This window comes from Cetorhinus maximus, chromosome 8 (genome assembly GCF_964194155.1).
Source record: "Cetorhinus maximus chromosome 8, sCetMax3.hap1.1, whole genome shotgun sequence".
Taxonomy (NCBI): Eukaryota; Metazoa; Chordata; class Chondrichthyes; order Lamniformes; family Cetorhinidae; genus Cetorhinus; species Cetorhinus maximus.
In genome coordinates, this window is record NC_135886.1 from 32,034,345 (window position 1) to 32,048,456 (window position 14,112).

Genomic DNA, 14,112 nt, shown 5'->3' on the forward strand with positions numbered 1-14,112 from the left:
AGCAATGGAATTCAAAGTCGCACTTCAAAGAGCCTATCACATTGTAGCTGTCAATCAAGCTGTGAAATGGCAGGCACCCTACTGTGATAATGAATAGTTGTGAAATCAGTCTTGCAGCATTAATCCAGTAATGGAAGCCCTCACAGAAATAGCAAGCAACCACTTTTTTTAAAAACACACCAGACATATTGTTCAAAAACTTAAAGGACAGGACTCCTAAATGCCTTGAAAGCTTGACAGCTTCCTTTGACAAGTGCTTTTGACAGGTCCTCTTGATACTTTTGACAGTCCTCTGACAAGTTCTCTTGATAGCTCCATTTGACAGGTCTGCTTGACAGGTCTGTATGAAGATGCTTCTGAATTTTAACTGTTGATTTTACAGGCCTGTTGACAGATCCAGTGAGCTTGACAGTAATGAATTTATGCAATTTTTACTCACAGTTATGCCTAATTTTAACAATTCCAAAGGGCACCTGACCTACCCCAAAGGGGACCTTTATCTCCTCCAAAAGGCACCTTGCCTCCTCCAAAGGTGGCCCAGGAGCAGATCCAAAGGGGTACCTTCCCCCTCCAAAGTGCTACCCTGGCTATCCAAACAAATCCACCAAGTTCAGACCTGCTCTTACCAGGTCTAGTCTTCACTCTCTAAAGCTACCAAAATCCCCACTTCAGTGAAGACAGCTGATGATTTAAATGGCCATCTGTCTCTGTGAAGCATGCATGTGCAAAACGCGCCCTGCCCCCATTCCTGCCCCTGTGAAAATGAGAGCTGCTGTGTTCGGGGGCAGGACTTATGAATTTTGGCCACTTCTGTCATTTTTGCCATGATGGAGAGGCTCTCCATCGTGAAGGATTTCTGGGCCAATATTTGCAGCTCTTGACCAGGAGCATGGAAAGAAATAAACCAGCTTAAAGATAAAGATGGCATGATGGCGTGTTCCTGAGACCAGGCATGTGACAGCAGTGTCATCATATTTGAGGGGTATCTCCTTTTTTAAAGTTTTATGTCATGTTTGCCACCCTCAAGCCCTTTCCACCAAATTTTGGAAAACTATAGTCAGAAACCTTCTTGTATTTCTTCCTTAGTTCACATTTAGCCCCCAGATATCAACAATCAGGGAAGAATGACTGTCTTGAAGCGTGAGTAAAGTCTGTTATTTTTATCAATTCTCTTTGAATAATAAGCTACAATAATTGTTCTTCACCCATTTTGGTGGTCCACAACACAAATATTGAAACAAATGATAATTTAACACTCCTGTTCCAAAAAGAGGAGAAAGTAAGCACAGACCAGTTAGCCTAATGTTGGCAGTGGAAGAACCTTTAGGGTCAATATACCAGGGCAACATCTATTTGCACTTGGGAATGTTTGGGATAATAAATGCAAGTCAGCACAGGTTTGTTAAAAGGCTAAAAGTGTTTGACCTACTTGTTTAAGGCCCTTGATGAAGTTACAGAAAGGCTTGATGAAGGTAGTGAGGTTGATGTTGTGTGTATGGACTTTCAAAAGACATTTGACAAAGTAGCACATCATAGAAGTGTAAGTAAAATTAAAGCCAATTGACAATTAAAAGCAAACCCTTGGGAGTAAAGGGACAGTGAGATTCTGGGTACAAAATTGGCTAAGGGACAAAAAGCAGAAAGTTGTGATGAATAGTTGCTTTTCAGGAGATAAGCATATAGCAGTGTTCCCCATGGATTGGTATTAGGACCACCGCTGTTTTTGATATATATTAATTATATCATATATACATAAAATAATAACATAAAATATTATAAATATTTAGGCATACAGGACATAATTTTGAATCCTGCCGATGACATGAAAGTTGGAAATGTATAAACAATGAGGAGGGTAATAGGTCGATGAGGCAGTCTGGAAAATGAACAAACACGTGGCAGATGAAATTCTTTGAAAAAATGAAATAAGTTTTTTTATTCATTCATGGGATGTGGGCATCGCTGGCTAGGCCAGCATTTATTGCCCCTCCCTAATTGTCCTTGAGAAAATGGCTGGGAGCTGCCTTCCTGAACTACTGCAGTTCATGTGGTGTAGCTACACCCACAGTGCTGTTAGGGAGGGAGTTCCAGGATTTTGACCCTGTGGTGAAGGAACAGCGATATATTTCCACATCAGGATGGTGAGTGGCTTAGAGGGGAATTTCCAGGTGCTGGTGTTCCCATGTATCTGCTGCCCTTGTCCTTCTAGATGATAATGGTTTTGGGTTTGGAAGGTGCTGTCTAAGGAGCCTTCCTGAGTTCCTGCAGTGCATCTTGTAGATGGTACACACTGCTGCCATTGTGTGTCGGTGGTGAAGAGAATGAATATTTATGGATGGGGTGCCATTCAAGCAGCTGCTTTGTCCTGGATGGTGTTGAGCTTCTTGAGTGTTGTTGGAGCTGCACTCATCCAGGCAAGTGGAGAGTATTCCATCACACTCCTGACTTGTGTCTTGTAGATGGTGGACAGGCTTTGGGGAGTCAGGAGGTGAGTTACTTGCCACAGGATTCCTAGCCTCTGACCTGCTCTTGCAGCAACAGTACTTACATGGCTAGTCCAGTTCAGTTTCAGGTCAACGGAAACCTGCAAGATGTTGATAGTGGGCGATTCAGTGATGATAATGCCATTGAACATCAAGGGGAGATGGTTAGATTCTCTCTTGTTGGACATGGTCATTGGCTGGCACTTGTGTGATGTGAATGTTACTTGTCATTTGTCAGCCCAAGTTTGGATATTGTCTAGGTCTTGCTGCATTTGGACATGGAATGCTTCAGTATCTGAGGAGTCGTGAATGGTGCAGAACATTGTGCAGTCATCAGCAAACATCCCCACTTCTGACCTTATGTTGGAAGGAAGGTCATTGATGAAGCAGCTGAAGATAGTTGGGCCCAGGGCACTACCCTGAGGAACTCCTGCAGTGATGTCCTGGAGCTGAGATGATTGACCTCCAATAACCATAACCATCTTCCTTTGTGCTAAGTAAGACTCCAACCAGTAGAGAGTTTTCCCCAATTTCCATTGACCCCAGTTTTGCTAGGGCTCTTTGATGCCACAGTATGTCAAATGCTGCCTTGATGTCAAGGGCCGTCACTCTCACCTCACCAAGTGTGAAATGATACAGTTTGGTAGGAAGAATGAAGGCAGGCCATATAAACTAAATTGTACAATTTTAAATGGAGTGAAGTAACAGAGACATCTGGGTGTGTATGTACACAAACCATAGAAGGTGACATGCCAAGTTGTTCCGGGATTTTCTGGCTCCACTGAAAGTCAATGGACTTTTGGCTGGCCCATCACATTCCCCGTGGTCGGTCCCATCACAGCGGGGCCAGAAAATCCACTGAATCCATGGTTTTATAGAATAGAGGCATAGAATACAGAAGCAAGGAAATCAGGCTAAATCCTTATAAAATAGTGGATAGGCCACAATTGTAGCTTTGTGTTCAATTCTGGGCATTACACTTTAGGAAGTATGCCAAGGCCTTGGAGAGGATACAGAACAGATTCGGCCAGAATGGCACTGATGATGAGGGACTTCACTCCTATTCCAGGGTTTGAGCACAAAAATCAAGGCTGACACTCCAGTGCAATACTTGAGAAACACTGCACTATCTGAGGTGCCGTCTTTCAAATGACATATTAAACCAAGATATTAAACCAAGATATTAAACCCCATCTGCTTGCTCAGGTGGATGTAAAACATCCCACGGCAATATTTTGAAGAAGAGCAGAATTAACCCCAGTGCCTGACTAACATTTATCCCTCAATCAACATCACAAAAGACAGATTGTCTGGTCATCGTCACATTGCGCTTGGTGAGAGTTTACTGTGTGCAACTTGGCTTCCTACAAGAGTGACTACATTCAAAAGTACTTAATTGGCTATAAAGTGCTTTGAAATGTCCGGTGGTCAGGAAAAGCACTATATAAATGCAAGTCTTTCATTTCTTTTATGTAGAAAGATCAGAGAGGCTAGGGTTGGCCTCCTTAAAGCAGAGAAGGTTAAAACGAGATTTGATAGAGTTACTCAAAATCATGAAGGGTTTTGATAGAGTAAGTAATGTTTTGAAAACCCATGTTTCTAGGTTTTCCATTTCTTTATCCACCCCATTGAATGGAACATGCCCAGAAGGTAGGATTGAGGACATTAGTCTCAGTCCTGTTCACTTAAAAGCAACAACTTGAATTTATATAGCACCTTTAACATAGGAAAATGTTCCAAGGTGCTTCACAGAGGCATTATCAAACAAAACTTGATACAGAGTCACATAAGGAGTATTAGGAACAGATGGTCAAAAGTGCAGTTAAAGAAGTACGTTTTATAGAGCACCTTAAAGGAAGAGAGAGAGGTAGAGATACTTAGGAAGGGAATTCCAGATTTTAGGGTTTTGGCAGGTGAAGAAATGTTGGCCAATGGTGTAGCGATTAAAATTGTGGATGTCCAAGGGTCCAGACTCAGAAGAATGCAGAGATATGCAGGATTGTAGGGCAGGAGGAAGTTACAGAGATAGGGAGGGGTTATCAAATAGGGAGCCAATGTAGATCAGCAAACAACAGAAGTGATGGATGAGTGTGACTCGGAGAGGTGGATACAGGCAGAAGAGTTTTGGATGAGCTGCAATTAACACATGGGCCAGAATTTTACCTGTGGTGTGTGGGCACGCACCTGACAGGGTTGAAGATAATATGATGCACAGTGATGTTGGGCGTGCATCCCGACGTCACTGTGCACTCACGCAATATTTCGTTCGGCAGGCACGCACCAAAGTTGGCTGCGTGTCCGTCAATAATTGAAAGGCCTATTAAGGCCATTAAGGACCTAATTAACTTGAAAGGCCAAACAGCCTTTACGTTTTTTAGGAAACCTCATCCACGAGTGGGATGAGATTTCCTAAAGCTAATACTAATTAAATCAAACCTTTATTTTGACATTAGAAAATGTCCCATCTCATGTGACACAGTCACGTGAGGGGACATGTTTCATTCAATTTTTACTGTATTTATTATTTTTTTTAAAAAGCGCTTCAATCTCCCTGAGGAAGCTCCATGCCTCTGGGAGATTGAAGCGCTCTTTTGCGCGCATGTGTAAACTATGCACTAGACACGACTCTTCCTCCTCCCCCCGCCCGCACAGGCAGCGCTCAGCGCTACCACTCGCGATCCGTGCAGGGTGGGCCATAATAGGCCCCCCTATGTAAAATTGTGGTGCGGAACCAATCACGGGCGGCGGTCAGCTTCCCTGCCGCTCCTGCCGAGCCTGCACGCCGACCATAAAATTCTGGCCATGGTGTAGGAAGCTTGCCAGGAGAGCATTGGAGTAGCCAAGTCTCAGGAGTATTGGAGTAGTCAAGTCTAGAGGCAGCAATGGCATGGATGAGGGTTTCGGCAGCAGATGACAGAGAAGGGTGATGGTATGGAGGTGAAAGTAGGTGGCCTGGAGATAGGTAGGAAATTGGGTGGGAAGTTCATCTCAGGGTCAGATAGGACACCAAGGTTCCAAATAGTCTAGTTCAGCCTTAGACAATATTCTGATGAGAAGAATGGAGTCAGTGGCTAGGGAATTAAGTTCAGTTGTAGTTTGCCTTGTCAGTATAGGTCTGTACTACCCCAGGACTCAACCAAATGCAAAAGGAATCTGAACTTTTCTAACTATGCCTTTACTACTCTGAGATTACTTTGAAGTCTTGTTTCTTAAACTATGATCCTGCAGCTAATTCCCATTTTGCCATATATTTTTGATTTCAACATGAATCACTACTTCTGCTTGATTTGCCTTCTCGTCCAAAAACCTTGCACCCATTTTCAATGCAAAATATTAGTGCTTGTCAGACATATCAACATTAATATTTTCTATTTTTCTCATTGCTACATTGATAATTCCCAAATTTAAACTGGAGTTTTTGCTTTTGTCAAATGTTCAGTGCTTCACTGAGTTTTGTACATAAAAGTGATGAGTGACTTCGACTACCAGATACAGCTTGAGACCCAGCAAAAGAATTGGTTGAATGTGACCATTGTGGAATTCCTATTGACCTTATTAAAAATATATCACAGTTTATGTGTCATATTAATGGGAAAGTTTGAATAAAGGCAATGTTTATTCAATTACTAATCCATTCCCTGTACAGTGAACATACATGTTAGACACAAATGATCCCCTATGCTGAACTGTTTGCTAACTATGGGGAAACCTCTATTAAAAAATGTTGCTCCAAATCTTTACTGCAAAGGGTATGCTCAATTACTACAAAAGCTACAAACAAGAGGTTTATTAGTACCAACCATGTTACGGTTCCATTAGGAACCTGCAGCGTTCTTTGCCTCCATTATAGTGCTTCTTCATTATTTGCAACTTTTAACTTTTCACTGTATTTTCTACTCTTCAGGCATTCAGCTGCCTTCTTCTCTCTTTCTTATGGAGATTTCTCTGGTAGGTAAAAAAAGATTAATCTGGTCTCCATGGACATTTAACAGGAATAATGCTAACTAACCATAATATTTCATTAAATGTCTACAATAATCCATCCATCACAACACACAGAGGGAATCTTAATTAACAGATAATGTCTGGCAAAGTCTGTTGCAGGAATTTGCTACACAATATAAAATAAATTAGTTAACCTTAATATGAAGCCTCTGTTTTCAGAAATAGAGCAAGACAATGAACTAGATACTGTGGACCGGTCAGACTTCCAAAATTGGAATTGTAAATTCCTGTCAAGGGCCAAAGATAAGATGTGAGAAGAACGTATTGTCTGATCGTCAAGTGATTGTACATTAACTTGAAAATATTTTGTAGTAAAATCATTGGAAATTGTGGACCATAATTTGCTGTAGGATTGAATCTAATAGTATCTGCCATTTGGTAAACTTTCCTTTGCATATTTAAGTTTTTAAATATTTTGAATGGCAAGTTGCTGAAAGTGTGAGTTGATAACATTGCAGTGAGGGAAAGTGGACATCTGGGACCTGAGTGAACAGGGCAAGCAACCGTGTATCTCCTTAACCAATCAGAGTGAAGGATTGTGAAATTAACAGTGCAAGGACTGAGAAGGAAGTGTAATTTAGAGTGGGTGAATTCAATGTGAAATCAAGTGTAGGAAGAGAATAAAAGATTGGATTAAGAAGAAGAGAAAAAAGAAACATAAAGGATAAGTTTTAAAAAAAATCAGTTTTAAAGGGTACATTTTAAATATCTTTTATAATTAAACCCTTAAGAATAGAAACTCCATACTTTTAATTTTCAATGTCAGAGAAGTTGTTTGGCTGCAATTAATACTTACCAGATTGTTAAAAGGTGCTTATGCTAAAATGCACAAAACATGACTTCCTGTGGTGGGTATCTACTGCACAAATATAGGAACTACATGGCATTCAGTGCATTTCAAGGGCAGACTGGAAAGCGAGATGTTACTCTTTCAAAGTCAATAGCGGGGTAGCTTAATTTGGACACCAAATTTTAGGTTTCCACACTTAACCCTTATATTTTCCCTTGCCTGAAGTTCCTGTGCCATTCGCTCATAAATAACATCGAGCACGATTAGCCGAATCATTATTTTGACAGCAAATTTTGACCCAGAAATTTTTGAAGATTGGTATAATTGAAGATGAATGAGTAAATAATCTGATGTTGCGCTGCTTATATCTCCAACTCCTCCCTCTTTTTAATTCGATGGAATGCAAATGGTTTGCCTGCCCAAACTCTCAAGGCGAGATCCTTTAAATTGGGAAGCTTATCATGCTCACCCAATATTGTGAAAACCGATTCTTGATATATTTAATTTGGATGTACAGGAAAGAAAATGTTTACTTAATTCACATAGATCATTACACAAATGAAAATCTGCACATTTTGGACATATCACTCGAGGAGGATACATTTAATGAGAAGGAAGTCACGTCTTACAAATCTTTTGGACAATTTCAAGTAGCTAGTGAACCTAATGGTCAAGGGAAACTTAATAGATATTATGGAACCAATTTTCTTCTCTAGAAAACTTTGGAAACATTAAGGGCTGAATTTTATGTCCCTCCCACTGGGCGTGTTTTTGACAGGGAGGCATGTAAGATATGATGAGTAGCCAGCCCACTGCCTTCCCGCCCATAGTACAGTAAGTGAGCTGGCACTGAAGCCTGCCCGCCATTTTGAAAAAATTAACTAATGGGCAATTGAGCTTGTTAACAAGCCAATTGACCCAAATATTGTGTAGTGGGGAGTGGGTAGTCCATTTTTTCACCGCTTGAGGTGAAAAAATAGAGAAGGAAGGGGGTGCATTATTTTCGGGGGCGCATTATGCGCATCAGGGGCATCCCCTCAAGATGATACCGCCCCCCACCCCCCGTCCCTCTCTGCCTGGCTTCCAAAACCCACCCCCTACTCTTTCAGCCTCCTCCCTCGGGTGCTCAATCCCTTCCCGCCCGAAAAGCCCAGGACTTACCTTAGTTTGGGATCCATTGCTCTTCTTCCCCAGGGCTTGCATGCAGTCCCAACAGCGCCCATGACTGAGTTCTGGTGCTGTTTGGACTACTGGAGTAGCTAACCAATCTGATTGGCTGGCAGCTCTCAAGGGTGGGCCATCTTCCACTGAGGGTCGGAAGTCCCACTTGAGCTCATTAAGAATGGAGGCAGCTTGTATTTCACTGCAGGGCAGTTTTTTTTAAGTCAGTTGGTTCATGACCCACTTTTGTAATGGGGTGGGAGGGGAGGGCGGACAAGCAATATGTCCCCTGGTAAAATTCAGCCCTAAGTCCCTAAGCTCAAGGTAGGCACCCATTTAGGCGAGGTCTCCACTGCCTTTACATTGCTCCAGGATTTCTGGGTTTTCAAAATGGGGGAGGGAATAGTGACTGTGTCTACGACAGCACAGGTCAAGGGAAGGGTCTGGAAATGAGGTGATTCATCAGAAGAATGCCCACAATGATGGGCACAAGGAGCAGTTGGAGGTAGACTGTGAATTTGGTGCCCCTCAGATCAGAGGTATAGGTAGAAAAAACTATGGGAAATAAACTGATGAGATTAGACTCGCATAGAGGGCTGCAAGTCACAGGACAGGCAAATCAGGTAATTTCGAATAAGGCTTAGGCTGACAATTGACATTTACAATTTCAAGCTTATGAAACTGGGGTTGGAGATGAATGGTAGGGCACAACACATCACAGGGCTCTAAATTAACTGGTGGGTTGTTTGTTGAAGGCATTAGTGTAATGTGTTACAGCAGTTAAGAAGATGTTGGAGCTTAAAGCAAGGTAACAAGACATAAATTCCCTTGTGTAATAGTGAGCTTGTACAGAATACTGGTTTAACAGCACTTAGAGCACTGACTAATTTCTGATCATTATATGACAGGGAAGATTTCCTACCTTTGGAAAAGCACAGAGGATAACACTAAACTGATGCTGTGGGGAGAGAATATTAATATTCAGAATTATGATATTGGCAAAGAGAAGGCTCAAAGGAAACCTTACTGTTGTTTTCAAGATTCAGGTATATGGACAAACTGAACCCAACAATTTAACAACAATTCTTTTAAAAGGGAATTAATTTCTTGAAGAAGAAATATTAAAGCATATAAGCAAGAGAGTGGAATTAAACTAGGTATGGAGAATAACACCAGTACAAGCTAGACAGGCCAATTATAGAATTCTACATATACAGAAATTCTGTACACAGGGAACATAGATTCAAGCTGAATAGAGAGAAGGCAAACAAAGATTTTAGATATAATAATTTCACACAGAGGATGATAAATGCATAAAACAAACTTCTCAGTGAAAGAGTGGAGATGGGCCATGCCAGCAAATTCACAGGAAGCCATTCGGCATATCATGCCTGTGGCATTTCTTTAGAAAGGGATAACCAATTGGTCATACTTACCCACTCTTTCCCTATAGCCCTGTAATCTTAGTCAATATGCAGTGGTGCTGGATTCAAATTAGCATGGCAAGAGTGAAAGAAGAACAGACTAGTTTAAGAATAATTAGGGTTGTGGGTGTAAGGTTATTATAGGATTACCTGAAGTGTGCTTATATGAATGCAAGGAATGTAAGGAATAAAATTGGAATGTTAGAAATACTGCTACACAGGAAGGAAATAGATGTTGGACTAGTGACTGAAATCTAATGATAATTGCAGAATTAATTAATTAGGTAACAGGGTTATTATTTGTTAGACAAATGAGTTATGCCAAAATTGATGTTGGCAGTAGTTATGTCTCAGTGAATCGAATTAAAAGAAAGAGAAGGATAATGTTAGCAATTGGAATGTATCACAGACCAACAAGTGATCTGCGGGTTGGGGGTGGGGTGGGGGCAGCTGATGCAGTTTTGTGGTACATGGTAAGAGATGTGCCAAGAGTTCAGTAGTAATCCTTGGGATTTCAATTTTCCTCATATTGACTAATTGCACATGGACAGTCTGCATGTGGTCAGAAATTTACAGAGATTTTGAGGGAAGGAACTAACAAGAGGCAATGTAATATTGGATTTAGTTCTAATCTAATGAACGAGGAGGAAACAATAAGTCACATAGAACTAAGTTCTGAACTAGGTTCTGACATCACCCCACACAAAATGCCATTACATAAAGGCCAAACACATTAAAGTAGGTTGGCAAATGGTTGGTTGGTAGACAACAACTTGTATTTATATAGCACCTATAGCGTAGCAAAATGTCCCATGGCACTTCACAGTATCATTATCAAACAACATTTCAGACCAAATCACATAAGGGACAGTATTCAATGAAGGTGACGGGGGCCTTGCCCACTGTCTGGAGAGCTGATGAGAGCATCGCATCACCTCCTTTGGGGAAGGCACACTGCATGAAATGTCAACCAGGCACTTAAGTAGGTAGTGGTGGGCCTTCCAAGGGATCAAGGACCCCAAGGCTGGATGTACTGCTGCCTGCTGGCCAATCAGAGACTGGTAGCTCTTCATTGCTCGGTGATGCTATCGGGGAGATGGTGGCTGCTGCTGGCTATTCACCCACTCGAGGCTCAGTATTGCCATGGACTCTGGAACAGGTGAGTGATGCCAGGAGGGGAGTCGCAGGAAGAGGTGGGGTGGAGGGGTTGGCAGCCAGAGAAGGGGCATGGCTCTCAGCAGTCTTCCCTTCCCAATGCTGGTTGATTAGGCACTGAGTGCTTTTAAAAGAGGACAGCCCCCAGAAGCCTGCAAGCAAACATGCTGGGGTTTGCTTTCTGGGCTTCCAGCATAGCAAGTCCCCCATCAGCCACTGGGTGAACACTAGCAGTGGCAGGATGAGGCCCTTAAGTTGGAATGAATTGCCCACTTAAGGGCCTTAATTGGTGGCAGGGCAGGAAGGCCATCCCCAAGCCTTCCCATCATGTACTTAACAGAGGCAATGGTAGGAAGGTGGCAGTTTCTTCATCCACCCGATTAAATGCACCACCACCACCGCCCCCCACCCGCCCGCCACCAATAAGAGTCATATTGGACCCGAAATGTTAACCCTGTTTCTCTCTCCACAGATGCTACCAGGCCTATTAAGTTTTTCCAGCACTTTCCCTTTTTATACTGGGGACAACTCACCTGCTGTTCTTCGAAATAGTGCCATGAGATCTTTTACATCCACTTGAGCAGGCAGATGGGGTCTTGGTTTAATAGCTCATCCAAAAGATGGCACCTCCTACAGTGAAATGCTCCCTGAGTGTGAGCCTTGATTTTTGTGCTCAGGCTCTGGAGTTAGACTTAAACTCAGAACCTTCTCATTTAGAGGTGAGAGCGCTATCAACTGAGTCACAGCTGACATATAATTATGGAGGGAAGTGATGCAGCTGTAGATGTTTGGGCCTAGGACACTGCCCCCCTTCACTCGCAATTGGGTGAATACCAGTGGCAGTAGGATGAGGTCCTTAAGTGAGCATTAATTGCCCATCTAAGGGCCTCAATTGGCAGCAGGGCATGACATCTAACCACTGGCCTTCCTGCCATAGACTTACTTGGGGCAGAGGTGGAAGGCAACAGGGTCCCTATCTACCACTCTGCTGCCTGATTAAATTCCCTCAGCACCAAGCTGGCCACAGGGGAAGGCATTAAATTCCACCCATAGTAACAGTTTCAGGCAAGGAAAAATAGTCAATCCATCTAGCCCACCAATTCCCAGTGAACCAGGCTCCCGGGCAATGGCACTCAATGCCTGATTGAAGGACTCAGCAAGGGGACAGGTGGGCTTGCTGAAAGCCTGTCCTTAGTACTCACACCTCACACCTCCCCCTGCCCCCCACCCCCACCCCCGCCATCACTCACCTGGGTCCATGGCGATCACGGGCCTTAAGTAGGTGAAGTGCCAGCAGCTTCCACTGCCTCCCTAGTGGCTCTGCTGATTAATTAGGGGCTGCCATCTTTTGATTGGTCAGCAGCTCTCGGCCGGCAGGGCTTCCTTGATCCTGGGGGAAGGCCCGCTACTGCCCAGTTAAATGCCTGACTGGTACTTAATACAGCAGACTTTCTCCAAAGGAGGCAATACGGGGCTCTCACTGAATCTCCAGCCAGCAGGTGAGAGTCCCATAGCCTTCATTAAATACTGTCCTTTGATATTAATTTTCTAAAAATAATTTTTGGTTCCATTGAGAATTGCGATCCTAGTTTTCATAGTTTTGGAATTGTTTGTGCATAGCTGCTCCTGAATATTATAGTACTATCTTTAATTCTCTTACCTTTCAAGTAAGAAAATTGCCTAAATGCTAACCTAGAATCCTGTACAGTTACCAAACTATGGATGATCCTGTAGTTTGTTCTTTGCTCATACACAAACAATGTTGGAAAAGCTCCTTTTAGCGCTGCTAGATCGATTACAGTTGTGGTAATGGTGACCTGATTATTGTGAGCCTAGGTCAGGAAATGTCAGCTTTCACTCTGTTTTCTTGGACAAAATCCACAAAACCAAATAAGCGGCTCCTTTGAATAGAAAAAAATATACAGCCAAGTTGTGGAGATCAAGTGTTTTTTTTTGTGAAATGTTGCAGTAAATCTTATGCATTAATTTAAAGACTTAATTTTCATCACAAAAATGATGCAGGTGTGGGATGAAAATTTCCCCTCTCTGTTGGATACAACGGAATTATAAATGTATTCTTTGTAAATGCGCTTCAGTTTTGCAGCACCTGGTACACAGAGGACAGGTCTATTTTTGGCTGTGAGTGCCTGAATGTGTTCTCACAGTAGTAGGAGGTGATCTTAATCGTGTTCTCAATCCTCCAGTGGGTAAACTAGCTCCCAGCAGAAACTTTGTAGAAAGCATTAATATAATTGCACGATTGTGTAATCTATTCCACCTTTTAAGCTAGAAAAGAACCCGCTCTCTGTAAAGTGCCAAGCTTAGCCTTGCTTGCTGTACCTATACACATACTGGGAAGAATATGTCTATCCTATGCTCCCAACTGGAGTGTAGCGCTTGTCAGATTTAGGACTTCAGTTCACTGACCCATTCTTCCTACATGTATATCTTCCAACTTGGAGTTTGGAATTACATGTTCCCCTTTACGTGCGGTGCATAGAAATACAGCACTGGCTGTATAATCATGCCTGAGATACGAAGGATGATTTTACAAAATTGCTCTCTCAGATGGAAGCCTGTGCTATTGGAAAATCACAGATGTGCTCCTTTTCCTTTGAATAGTCTCCGAATTGAATGACGATGCTTGCAATTTCCCAATATATATACTTCTGGTGGGAGGTGGGGGTGGGATGGGGTGTGGGGGTGTGGTGTGGTGGTGGGGAGGTTGTCTGCGGAGAGCATTTTCATCAAACCCTTCCTGTGAGGTGGCAGTAGGGTGATATGTATACGGGTCATTAACTGCTGTCAATTTTACATGTGAAACATCTTAGTAAATTATAATTAGAATTTTGGTGATATATGCTCCCATCACGTCCGAGAGTTTTCGCAACAGCCAGGGTTTAGTTTTGCACAAACCATTTGAAAGAGGCTACTGAACATTTTTCTCAGACTTTGTGCCCTTAATCCAGAAGGAGGGTTAGTGAGTTGTTAACAGTTTCTGGTAGGGTTTACAGTATTTTGCATGTATGGCTTTGAGACCAGGCGACCAGCAAAAATTGGGTTGCCAGGATTATTTTTCAAGAGTAGTTTCTTT

General features: G+C 42.5%; 1 protein-coding gene across 1 annotated transcript in view; it reads left to right on the top strand.

The window, feature by feature from the left end:
- LOC144684080 (metabotropic glutamate receptor 4-like) overlaps window positions 1-14,112 on the top strand; it is a 1,228,983-nt gene that overhangs the window by 186,954 nt on the left and 1,027,917 nt on the right. The window lies entirely within an intron of this gene.